This window comes from Prunus mume, linkage group LG5, assembly GCF_029339155.1.
Source record: "Prunus mume cultivar Tortuosa linkage group LG5, ASM2933915v1, whole genome shotgun sequence".
NCBI classification, from domain to species: domain Eukaryota; kingdom Viridiplantae; phylum Streptophyta; class Magnoliopsida; order Rosales; family Rosaceae; genus Prunus; species Prunus mume.
This window is the reverse complement of record NC_142702.1, coordinates 3,809,924-3,824,069: the sequence shown is the minus strand read 5'-3', so window position 1 is coordinate 3,824,069 and position 14,146 is coordinate 3,809,924.

The window sequence follows — 14,146 nt, the reverse complement described above, 5'->3', positions numbered from 1 at the left end:
GGGGCTTCGACTTCGTCACCTTCAACAACGAGAAAGCCATTAGGGATGCGATCAAAGGCATGAACGACTGAACCTTGACACCGTGAACATCACCGTCCGTGAGGCCTGATCTTGTGGAAGCGGCGTGGTGGTAACGGAGGTTCTGACATCCGAAGGGGCGGTGGAGGATATGGTTGTGGGCATTCACTTCACTAATCGCTCCAAAGTCCATTCGCCATGAATCAGTATCATTGCTCACCAAAGCAGCTCTTCTGTCTCAATCGTCACAAGAGTCCTCCTTCCTTTCTAGTTCCTAGCCATAATTGAGATGCTATTGCTTTACCTTGTTTTGCCCTTGCTCCTTACTTTATTGATGATGATTGATTTTGTCACGTTAGCTGAAGTTGAAGTCGTATATGGTGCTAGTATTAACTATTGAATTTCATGCTCTTTGCATTCCTAATTTCTAACGAATATGCATCCTGGTTGATGATTATCTTAGACTGCTCAATATTTATTTAAAAAAATACCATCATTTCCCCCATTTTGGTTATGCTTTTTGTTTCTCTTTTGCCTTGCCTTTTTCATGAGAGAAAGAAGAGATTGCTCCCTAGGGAATTCAGACTAAGAATATGTATTGGTAGAAAACTTTATATTGAATAGATTCTGCTTGCAACAACTTATTTTAAATATTCCTATACAGCACACGGGGACTTGCATCAAACCAAACTTCTTCTTCTTCTCTTCTTCTTCTGTATATTTATTTATTTGGTTGTTATTGAGAGAGAGAGAGAGAGAGAGAGAGAGAGAGAGAGAGAGAGAGAGAGAGAGAGAGAGAGAGAGAGAGAGTTGGTGTGTGTACGTGTGTATGTGTGGGACTGATCTTTTATACAAATTGAAAAACTCTCTCTGTCTTTCCAGAAACTTTTGTTGGAAAAAGAATCCTCTAAGATTTCTTGAATAAAGTTTCAATAATGTATCACACTACTGGCTTTGCCATGCTACTATGTATTCTAGTGCCCCATATTAATCTCTACATATTTATCCGTTGACCACATAAAAATGACCTTTAAAGCAACAACTTTAGTTTAATTATTGTCATTTAAACATTTATCTATCTTTCTTGTTGCAAACTCATAAAGATTGGTAGGTCCATGGAGGTCCTGAATAAGGAGATATTTTATTTACTTCATTGTGTAACGAGTTAACATTACAATATATGTAACCACTTAGCATTACAATAACTTTATATTGAAATTTTGACGCGGGGAGTGAATGGTTTCATATTATCCTTATAGTTTGTAGTGAAATAGCAGACTATTCAAATTCTATGTACTATTTCACCTTATCAATTATGCGCTTTGGGCTTATAATTGTTATCTGTGTTGTTCCAATTATTATATTATGATTAATTATTTTGTTCTTATTTCGTATTGTCAGATTTGGTGAACAACCTTGGTACCATTGCAAGGTCTAGCACCAAGGAATTTATGGAAGCCTTGGCTGCTGGTGCAGATCTTGTTGTAGATAAGGTCATTGTTACTACCAAGCACAATGATGATGAGCAGTATGTGTGGGAGTCGCTCTGATTCAATGTTTATGGTATGTGGAGTGATGAAGGATAAATTAATTATGCAAATGAAATGATGTAATTGATTTTGAGTGGTATGAAGTTGTACACTTTTATCGTACCGATTATGTAAATGAAATGATGTAGTTGTTAACTTCCAGTAAGTGGTATGAACAGTATAATAACTGTTCATACTCTGAACTGAGTTGATTTCTATGACATAGTATTAATAAAGTGTATTTTTTTTGTGTGTAAAAGTATTTCCTTTTGTCTTTGCGATTGTATGTGGTGAAACTATGAACAATTGGAGGTGGTTTCTGCAAAAGATATCGGATGTCTTGCTGGGCTGTTATAATTTTTTTTTAATTTTTTTTTGTATGAAATGATATTAACAATATACTTTTATAAAATTGTATTAACAATGTACTTCTATCACATTGTATTAACAGTGTACTTCTATAACATCGTATTAACAATGTACTTATATAAAATTGTATTATTAAGGGAGACTTATAAATAAACCCAAAATGGGTATATTATTTATAAAGAAGGACAAAATTAAAGTGGTTGGACAATAATGCCCTTATTCATATCTGGATTTCCTAGAGAATCCTTCCTTCTGCTAATGGGATGAAACCAAAATGTTTCTTCTTTTCATATGTTGCTTTGTATTGGCCGTATGGAGCCAAATAGTTTGGCGACTATTCTGCTGGATGGATTCTTCACGTGGTCTTCATGCATCCATCATGTTATCTATGTTGTGTAGTTCTTCTTCTCCTAAGCTATTCCAGTATGAGTTGTCAATATCTTCTGCTGTAGTCTGTTCTGCTATCTGATTGTAGATTTCATCAAAAACTTTTGCTCCTGTAGTGCTGATCCTGTATTCATATATATCATCTGGTCTCCTGGATGTGAATTCTGAATACACCTTGATAAATTTGGACTGGTACAGGAGGGTCAAGCGATCATCATTAAATAACTGTTGCTCGGCTATTATTGCTCTTCTGTATTGTTGGATGTCTTGTTTGGTAGGCATTCCTGTTTGTGCTGATTCTCCCGGACTAAGTAATTCATCAAAAGAAATAATAATCCTATGTTGTGCTAAATCTGGGTAAATGCTATCTTTAAACCACTCTGGGGGTATACTAGTGAAATCTAATTTTACATTTTTCCAGAGAGGCAGATAAAAACTTATAATTTCTCTAAATTTTTCGGGGAATGAATCTAAATGCTTACTACTTTCAACATAAAGTTGATCTAGATAACCAAATTTTGCTAAAAATGCTGGAGTAACTATGATTGTTTTTTGTTTATGTTCTAAATGCAATTCTCTATATTCAATCATGTTAATCCTTGCTAAGTAAATAGTGTAATGGGAACAGTTTTTGGTAATAATGGTGATGCCAGGATGTGGATTACTTTTTAAATTGAAAAGAAAAGATTGAATGTACAGTTGAAGAGATGTATTTTGCTCATATTCTAATTCAATTATGTGACTCTTAACATCTACTGGTAAAAACTTATACCTTTCTCTAGCTAGAGTTTGAAGAAAATAGGGATTTTTGGATTTTTGCTCAAGTAAAAATTCACTATTATGCTCAAGTAAGTTGGGCTTATTAGCCTCTTTTTCCTGTAAATTATGCTCAATTACGGTGGGCTTATTAGCCTCTTCTTGTAGAATTTGACATCTTAAATTAATAGTTATAAAATGCCTAACTATTGTATCATATTCCCCTTTTTGCTCTGTATATTTTTCCTGCAAAAAAGAAAGGTGTTGTTTTGCTATTTTATAATCATAATTATATGCTAAAAACTCTTGCTCAAGGGCTCTAATAAGCTTTTCATGCCCTCTTCTCATGCTTTCAGTATTAGTTCTAATATTCCAAAAGTTATCTAAAAGAACTTTTTGTTTTTCTGCTAATGATGCTTGAGTACGATACTTTAAAGAAGGATTTCTAACTTCTTGTACTGATATTCCATTATAAAAATAAGTATTTGCTACTGATCGTGCTTGATTACTTATGCTTAATGGATTACCACCAGGTGATGGTATACCATTATTTTTGCTGCCAGATGATGATGGTCCAAAATATTGCATACCTGTTTAATGAATAATACGAGATAAGATATACGCTAATGCATTATCCATACCTTTAATATGCTCAAATATCGGCTTAAATCCATTTCCTGTAATAGAATCAACAAAATTCACCCATCTTCGGGCTGCTTGTTTATTAGTAGTAATTTTATTATAATGAGAAACAATATTTTGACAATCTGTTCTAATAGTAAATATTTCATTATGTAAAAATCATGAAAATACTTCAAGAGAATTAATGACTCCTAAAATTTCTAAGTCTGTGGGAAGTCTAGCCTGTATATCATTAAATTTTCTTGATGCATATCTACAAATTTTTTCTTCTGATTTTGTTTCTTCTTTATGTTTCTTTTGATATAAAATTCCTGCCCATCCTATTGATGATGCATCCGTTTCAACTATTTTGTAATGATTATCTAATGGTAATGCTAACGGTTTAAGTTGAGTTATATCTTGTTTTATGCTTTGAACTAACTTAATATCTTCACTATTAAAATATTTCTGTCCTGTTTTACTAGTTTTGTTATGTAAAGCTGCAATTTTCCTTCCTAAATCAGGGATAAAACTTCTAGCATAATTTAATAAACCTAAGAATGCTTGTAATTGCTTTTTATCCTCTAACTTATCTGGAAATTCTAACATTTTTTTAGCTATATGTTCTTGTAATTGTATGGTTCCTGACTTAATATACATACCTAAAAATTTTATATCTTGTTTTTCAAGCTCTACTTTATTCCTACTTATAATAATACCATTATTAATAAGAGTAATGCTACACTTACCACATTATTATCCCACATTTCTATACCACATGATGTGACATGTCCATGTCATATGTCATATCAATTAAATGAATAAAGTGTATTTTAATAAATAAAATTAGAAAAACAGAAACTAGTATTTTACATGATGTGGTATGTACACATCAGCCGCCACATCATGTGGTATAAAAAATGTGGTAAGACTAGTATTATTCTATTAATAAATTCCTTTAAAATAATTTCTAAGTGTTTTCTATGTTCATTTTTATTTTTACTATGAACTAATATATCATTTACATATACACTACAAAAATTATCATACTTCTTAAATATTTGGTCCATCTTTCTTTGAAAGATCGATGGTGCATTTTTTAATCCAAATGGCATTACAAGCCATTCAAAATGTCCTTCTGGACAGGTAAATGCTGTCCAATGGATTGATTCTTCTGCTAATCTAATTTGCCAAAATCCTGATTTACAATCAAACTTACTAAAGTATTTACTTTCTTGAATTTTATTCATAAGCTCATCCTTATTTGGTAGTTTATAACTATCTTCATAAGTATTATCATTTAATCTCCTATAATTATACACTATTCTAGCTTTACCTCTCTTAAGTTCTGAATGTTTTCTAACTACAAAGGCTGCTGATCTATGCCTAGATTTTGAAGGTCTAATTACTTTTAAATTTAAAAGTTCTTTTATTTGTTGTTCAAATTCTTGCTTATCTAACAAGTTACAAGGCATATCTGCTGTTTTAATTGTTAAGTCTGGATTGATAATGTCTAATTTTGCTAATATCTTATTCTTATTCCAATGTAATTGGGGATCTTCTCCTATAATTCTAGTTTGTTCAGCTAATTGTAACAATTCTTCTAAATTTTTTGGTCTATCTATTTGCATTATTTCTAAAGGTTCTACGTTTCCTATAAGTGGATACTCATGATCAAATATTATGTCATCATATTCTAGATTATTTTGTTCATCTATCTTTTCTTCTTCTAATTCTTCCATGTTATATTTAAAATTGTGTTCTTCTATGTTAATACTATTGTAAGATTCTAATATATTACTTTGATCAGTTGTGGTTATACCTTTCTTAAAAAATGTAATGTCTGGAGGTGTACATAAAAATCCTCCTTGTAAACTTTTTAAGAAATTTAATCCTAAGATAAAGGGATATGATCCTACTGGGGATATAAAGGTTAAGGGTAAATTAAACTGTTGTCTTTCTATCCTAATTGGTATATTATTAATACAATGTGTTAAGTATACAGGCCTTGTATCAAACTGTATGATTCTTACTGGTCTAGCTAATTTTTGCCTATATTGTTCTGGCACTAACTCTTCTTTTATTACATTTTTTGTGCTTCCTGTATCTATCATGGCTGTTGTTTGAATTTTATTTTCTTTTGACAATTCTAACTCACAATTAATTGTTATTAATGAACTAGTCTTTTGTTTCTCTAGACTAGGGCAATTATTCCTTTGATTATCTATCTCAACTGTATTTATTTCTATTGGTCTATTATTAAAACAAGGTTTACAATAAACTATTTTCTTAGTGTAATATTTTTCTACTACTACTTTCTTACATTGATTACATTCTTGAGGCCATCCTAAATTAACATATTTAAATTCTTCATGCTCTGTTTGTTCTTCAAACATACACATATGTTCATCTAATTCACTATCGGAATTACTAGAGTAATCTAATTCTGATTCTCAGTCTAAGGCATTAACACTATAAATACTTTCATTATCACTTAAATTATCATCTATACTATAGATTGATTCTAGGTCCTCATCATCTTCTAATTGAAATTGCTCAATTAATTGTAATTTTTCTCTAGGTTGTTTTCCTAATTTGGGACACTTAGGTCTAATATGTCCTACTTCACCACAAAGATAACATTTACATGTACTTTTATTAGGTACTTTATACTTTCTAATCCATGGTTTATTTGTTCTTTTCCTAAATTGCTTAGGGATATATTTTCTTCTTCTAAAAGTTTTTGAAGGTTGTATTCTAAAATTTTTATTTTGTTGTTTATAAGGTTTATATTTTCTATAACTTTTTCTATATGGCTTATTCTGCCTAAATTTCCTATGACATCCATACTTGTTTTGGTAAATCTATATTTTTACAACTCATGTAAAACTGTTTTCTAATTTGTCTTTTTGCTTTTATCTGACTACATTCTGATCGTAATATATCATATACATGTTGTATTCTTGCTCCTATGGATACATCTAATTTCCTAGGGTGTTTTTGCCATTCATTCCAAATTCTTTCTCCTATTGGTCCTTTAATTTTTGTCATATAAGTATCTAACAAATTAAGGTCATCAATTCTACCTGTTCTACCTAAATACTTGAAAAAGTCTGAAGTATATTCACTAATATATTGCAAATCACAAATTTTTAATTGTTCTAAATTTCTTATAGCTCTAATTTGTTCTTGTTCATTTCTACCATCTAATCTATTATGGTCTAAAAATTCATATTTAATTAATTTAACAAAAGCATCTATATTAAACATTTCTTTTGCTGCTTGATGTTCTATTGGATTTTTAGTTTTCCATGCTTGAAAATAATAAAAACCATTCCATCTAAAGTATGCTCAAAGTAATCTAACATATCTTTATTATTACTAAAATCTAACATTAATGCTGCATGTACACATCCTTTTTCCCATCTTTCTATAGTTTTTTCCCAATCTTGTGGGTCTACATAATCTAAATTTAATATATGTCCTGCTAAACTAATTTGTTCAATTCCTTTATAAGGGATTCTATTTTTTCTTATTCCAAATGCTTCTTGTTGAAAAGCATTTCTACTTGTTTCTTCATTATTTTCTCTATATGGTTCATTAGTTTGCCTAAGATTTTGCTGATCTGTTCTACTTGTAGGGGTTACAGATGGTCCGGATGAACTATATTGGTCATCTACTGGCATGCATTCTACTTCAATTAACATATTTTGATATTCTTTTTCTCCTAAAATATGTTCTAATCCTATATTTAAAATTAAATCTTTCATTTCTTTATCTGATAATCTATGTAATCCTAACTCATAAGTTTTATATTTTGCTATATATTCTTCTTCATCTAAATTATCTATGTCATCTATGAGTTTATCAACTATATTATCAAAATTATGTTCTATCATATTTATTTCTAAGTTATCAAACGCCATATGTATTTCTTCATCTAATTCACTTTCTAAGTCTTCTATATCATTTATTTGTTTATAATTAGTAAATCTTACTACTGCTTCACCTATATGATTTTCAAAAATTTGTGCCTTATCAGGTTGATTATTTTTTGCTACTTGTAAATTAGGTAAAATCCATTCTGTTCCTTCTAAAAAACTATTATCTACTGGTTTTGCCTCTATCATATTAACGTGTTTACTACCAAAAGTTTATACTAAATTTTGGAATTCTACATTAAATTTGTAATTATAAGTATCTGAAATTTTTCCTATACACATAAGACTAATACTTAAATTTTTATACTCACCTTTCATATTATAATTTTTTGTTCTTATGCTAATTTTTATGTGTTTACTAAATTCTCTAATATTCATAACATAATTAGGAATACATCCTATGACTGCTAAGTTTGTGCTAAGATCTACTTCTGCTGTAGCTATAGCTGCGTGCTGATGGTTATCCCATCTGTCATCATATATGTATACTAGTGCTTTGGTTCCTACTTGTGCTCTAGTGAGTCCAGCTATTCCTATCATAATTGTTCCTATATGGATTTGTTGATAGTGTGATTTTTTAAGGTGTTCTATTGCTGTGTTACTAAGTAAATTAAGAGTTACTTCTTTATCTATACAACTAACTTCATGTTGACTGATGCTACTTACAATACGATGCCTATTTTCAAATCTTCCTAATTGATATAAATTATATTTATTTTTCTGTGATTTTTCAAAGCCTTTTCTAAGAAATTCTTGTGCTTCTTGTTCACTAGGGTATATATCTTCTGTTCTAACTATTTCTTTTCCTTTTCTTCTAAAGAGTTCCATTTACTATTATCAAATGGATTTATTCTATTTTTTCTTCTATGAGGATTATTTCCTAATGTTAAATTTTCTAATTTATCAACTAAGGCCCAGTTTGGGATTGCTGTCACTTTTAAAAAGTTGCTTCTGCTGCTTTGAAAATAATTAGTGTAAAGTAAAGCAGCTCCGTGTTTGGTAAATAATATTTTTAAAGTGTTGTTAGTACAAAAAGCAGTGTCAAAATCGTTTGGTAAGTTTTAATATAAAATTGTTGTAACTGTGAATAATAACTAAAATAGACATGATGTTAAAAGTGTTATGTACTAATCATGTGGTAGTAGTGGTAGTGATGGAGTGGAGGTGGTGGTGGTAGGGATGGCGCTTGTGGAGGTGGTGGTAGTGACAGCATGGTGGTGGATGTGGCAGCATGGTGGTGGTGGTGGTGTTGGTTGTGGAGGTGGTGGTGGATGTGGAGGTTTTGAAGGAGGTGGTGGTGGTGGAGGTGAAGGTGGAGTTGGTGGTGGTGGTTGTGGTGGTGGTGGTGGTGGTGGTGGAGTTTGTAGTGGTGGAGGAGGTAGTAGTGGTGGTGGTGGTGGCGGTGGTTGTGGAGGTAGTGAATGTGATGGTGTAAGTGGTGGAGTTGGATGTGGAAGTGGAGGTGGTGTTATTTTTTAAAATGAATGATGGTATTTTGGGAATTAAAAAAATTCATTAAAGGTTCATCTCTGCTTCTTTTGAAAGCAGCTTTGAAAAGCAACCCATAGCCTGCTTTTAAAAGCTGCTGTTCAAAAGGCCACTGCTTTTAAAATAATCGAGATATTTTATTTTTACCAAACACCTAAAACTGCTTAACTTTAAAGTGAAGCAGATTTTTGGCGAAAAAAAGCAATCCCAAACGGAGCCTAAGTCTTTGGGTAGTGTAGAAGTGGTATTGTGTACTACTTGATTAATTTCTGTTATTCGTTCTTCTAATTGATCTACTTTTTTGGCTAAATTTAAAATTAATTGTATAAGTAAATTATTTTGTCTAATAGGGATATTACTACTTGCTACAGATGTTGTAAATTCTGTGAGACCTACTGGTTCCTTATCTAGTTGACCAACTTCTTCTAATGCTTTTATATATTTATTATTAATTTTAGAATATGTCATCAAACTAAAAGTCTATCTATTTTACTATGTAACTTTTCTACTTGTTCAGTTAATGTTTTTTGTACTAACTGTATTTTTTGCACTTCTAATTTTAACTGCTCAATGATTTCTAATGACTGGAGTTCTATTTGTTTTGGCTTACTATCTATAAGATCTATGAGGTCTTTTATTTCTTTCTTACTAGGGAATCTTTGGATATTTCTATTATTATCTTCTAATTGGGATGTTATATAGTCTAAGTTTTGTCTAATTGTTTTTAAGGAATTTTTCTGAAAATATTCTAGTAACTGTTGAATTATTCTATTATTTTTGTTGTGTTCAAATTTTACACTCTCTGCTTGACTAATCAAAAGGTCAATAATACTATTTTCTAAGGGATTACTACTACTATGTAATAGATGTTTGTGTTCTTTTTGTGGAAAATAACAAACTAATGTATTATTATCTAGAGTTAATTTTTTCTTTTGTTGTTCACTGATTTCTAAATTGAGGTATTCTATCATAAATTTTTTATCTAAGTCTACCTTTTTCTTTTAAGATGTCTAAATGTTCTTGAAAAGCTTCTATGGATTCTTTACAGACTTCTAAATGGTACTGATTTCTTGCTATGCTATTCTGTACTTCTAATTTTCTTCTAGGATAATTACCTACTTCTGGTGATCTTATTAATTCTTCTAGATTCCTAATTTCTTTTTGGTATTCTACTTTCCTTTTCTTTAATTCCTACAACCTTTCTTTTATTCTAATAGATGTCCACCAAGGGCCAAACATGCAAACGGTTTACTGTTTTTCACTAGTGATTCAGGTAACAAAATTTTAACAGGTTATAAAACGTTGGTTTTTATCAGTTGTGTTGATTGACTTCTGTCCTCAAGGTACTTTACTAGTATAACTAAATTATTAAGGTGCTAAACTAAAGCTCTGATACCATTTTAGAACAAGGGCTCGATCAAGGTTTTATAAAGGCCAAAATAACAACCAGACACCATGCATAGAACATGGAACTAGAACATGGAACTGCAAAGACGCCAACTTAAGGGCTATGGAGCAGAACTTAGAGGTCCTCTGAACTCAGAGGTTCCCTGACAGACATCCAATTATTGTTATGGCAAATATCAAACATGACCAAGTGCTCAAACACAGTATTGATCGTCAGTTTAGCAAGATAATAACACAATTATAAAAGTGTTTCCCTATTTTGGACAAGAAGTCTACTAAGAAAACCAAAAATAAAAGAGAAAAATGACTTACTTAATTGCTTATGTTGCTGGAACTACTGTTATCACGGGTATAAACAGTGGTCGGAGATATTGACAATGATAGACGGTATTAACAGTGGTCGGAATATGTAAATACAATAAATGGAAAAGAAAGTATATGAACAAAGGAGTTTTATTGATTGAAGGAGGAAGTAAGATTTTTTCTTCTCTGGTGTTACGTACTTCGTTCTTGAGTTACAAATTATATACACACATTACACCGACCTCTACCATGGCTAAGGATGAAAAGAAAAGAAGAAGCTAAGGATGAGAAGAAGAGTTCTTCTCTATCTGAAACTTTCTATCTCCCTTACTCTCTGAAGTTTCATATGAACTTCACATGCACATACTATACAAGCCAAAGAATTCACATGACGATTGTACAAGCAAACAAAGTTTAAAATTATGGTGCTCTGCTGCTTTTGCTGCTTATCTATTCACTGCTGCTGAAAAAGACAAGGACTTCACATGTTGTTGTCGTCTTTTGTAGAAAAGAGAGACCTAGGGCTTGCATGTCTTTGTTATTCAAGATAAAGGGCTTTCGTGCCATTTTGAAAATGTTTTGGGTATTTTTGAGAGCTGCTTGTTTTCTTTGGGTATTCCTTTGTTTCACATGGTATTAAAGGGTGGGCATTATAACCGAAAACCCGACCGAACCGTCCGAATCGGACCACTTTTGGTGGTTTGGTTCGGTTTGATAATAAAAAATCCATGTCTTGGTAAAAAACGGCCGAACCGACCATGAGCCAGGTAGAACGGTTTAATTTTTGAAAAACCGGCGAAAACCGGACGGACCGAACATTTTAAATTATATTATTTAAAAATAAATTTTAACATGTGGCGTGGTGATTCGTCCATTTTAAGCCCAGTCTCGCCTTGCCACACTCGATTGCTCGCTCGCGAAACCCTAACATTTCATTTCAGCCGCTCCAAATTCACTTCTCTCTCGATCGGATCGCCTCTCTCCTCAACCTCCTCTCCCCAAACCAAATCCGTCGACTTCTTCTTTCAAGCTCTCATCCCGTTCTCTCTCTCTCTTGGTGACTCTCGCATGCGTGGCTCTCTCTCATCACTTGCGTTTTCTCGGTCAATCTCGCTATCTCTTTCTCACCATTCTCTCTCCTCTCGCTCTCTCTCACGGTCACTCTCGCTCTCTCCCACAGTCACTCGCTCTCTCCACGGTCACTCTTGCTCTCTCTCACCATTCTCTCTCAGTTTTCCTCACTCGATTTTTCATCAATTTGAGCCGCATAATTCTCATGAGAGTTAGGGCTTTAAGGTACTAATATCTGTAATTTTTTTCTCTCTTAGTTCTCATGAACGAGTCTGACTATGTTGTGATTTTTTATTTTATATTTATATTTATTTTAGGGTTGGAAATATATATTTATTTTGGGCATGATTTGTAGGTATTCGTATAAATTCCTTCGTTTATATTTGTATTACCCCAGGTCTGAAGGAAGACAGACTTCTTCTCTGTAAGTCCTCTTTATTTCTTGCGTTTTTATGGATCTTGTTAATAATGACTTAGTTGCTTGGCTAAATGCTTATGTTTGTTATTTCAGCACACTGGATCTTGTGTTTTTATGGATCTTGGTCTTTTGTTGAGTGTCCTGGTCTGTTACTTGTAGCAGCTTTTGTTATTGCTCAGCTTGGTGAGTGAAATATTTGCTTTTTTGCTTGCATCATCACAGTTCTGAGTGTGAACTTGTTCTCCCTACTAATGTTATATGCATATAGTTTCTACTTGCGCTTTCAATTTATTGCTTGTTCGCTTGTATCAGGATTAGAGTACTTTTTATTTGTCGATCCTCATCAAGAAGTTTCTATCTACACCAGGTGGCAGGTATAGATCTCTCTCTCTCTCTCTCTCTCTCTCTCTCTCTCTGCGTGTTAAACAAGAGATTTGGAATATGTTATGTTAAACCTTTTGTCTCTGCATGATATGTAAGAGATGCTTTTATCATAGGCGTTCTTAAATGGTCATTTATTAATTATCAGCATATTTATATATTAATGTATTCTAAATTTGGCGGTGAAGCAAACTTCTACCTTCACTACAACTATCATTTCATGATTTATTGGACATCATAGTTTCATTTTCTCCTGTTGTATGCTTGTATACAACATCATACTTTGATTATTCATATGAATTGTAGTTATTTTTATTGGATGACTCTCTGTGGATTAGTTCTAAGAACACTAAAGTTTTAAGTCATACTTTGAGTAATAATTTAAGTTTTATGATTATTTGTATTTTGGTTAATTTTATTTATCTAATCTGACTGTTGTGATTTTTGGTGGACAGAATTGATTTTGGGATCATAGGAAACGATGGTTTTCTTTCTTTTCTATATTAATTATAATTTGTAGTTTCTTTGTGTTATTAATTCATATGTTTACTAACTGTTTTTCTTTCTTTATGCAGAGGTGCAAATCTGATTTGAATATGAAACAACTCATGGAATTGTATGTGTATATGTAATGGAAGTTTATTTGTTTTTATTTGGATTTTCTTTTGAACTTTGCAAATATGCAAATTGTGATTGAGATTACTCTCACAATTTGCTACGGACTGTAATTATTAATTTCTGTATTTTGAGATGTGTGGTGGATGATGATTTGCTATGGTTTTATGGTTTTTTTAAGTATTTGAATGATGAAAACTTTAGATATGCAGAGTTGGAGAAACTGGAAAAACTGTATAGTTTCTGTCAAAACTTGAATTGTTGAAATATGTCCAAAAAAACAGAATGGGCCTGGAAAATATAAATAAAAAAAAGCCTTCAATTGTTGCTTTTGTTGGGCCTCGGCAAATACCCGAACAGAACCAACCCGGTCCGCCTAACTCGGGTTTTACTTAACTCGAAAATGGGCCTAAAAGAGAGGTCCACGGTTTAGCATTTCGGCCTACCGACAAGGCTCGGTTCAGCGTGCGGTTTGGGTCCATAACCGGCCCGACCCGACCCGTGAACAACCCTAGTATTAACAATGTACTTCTATCACATGGTATTAACAGTGTACGGAAGTTCAGTGGAGAAGGGGTCGTAAGGACAGCTCGTTGATTTTCACGATTTTTTTTTAGTTTGGGTTTTTTTAAAAAATTTGGGTTGGGCTTGTTTTGGGTTCTTTTTGAGTTTTTTGTGTTGGGCTTGTTTTAAGTTAATCAATAGTAGAGATGTAATTTATGGGAACTTTAACACTCATTTCTTATTTAGTAAATAGGTTTTGGGTGTGTTTCTAAAGTGCATTTCATGTGGGGTTTTTTTTATAATTTCAGCCCCTATTTTGAGTATATTACTAAAGCTCC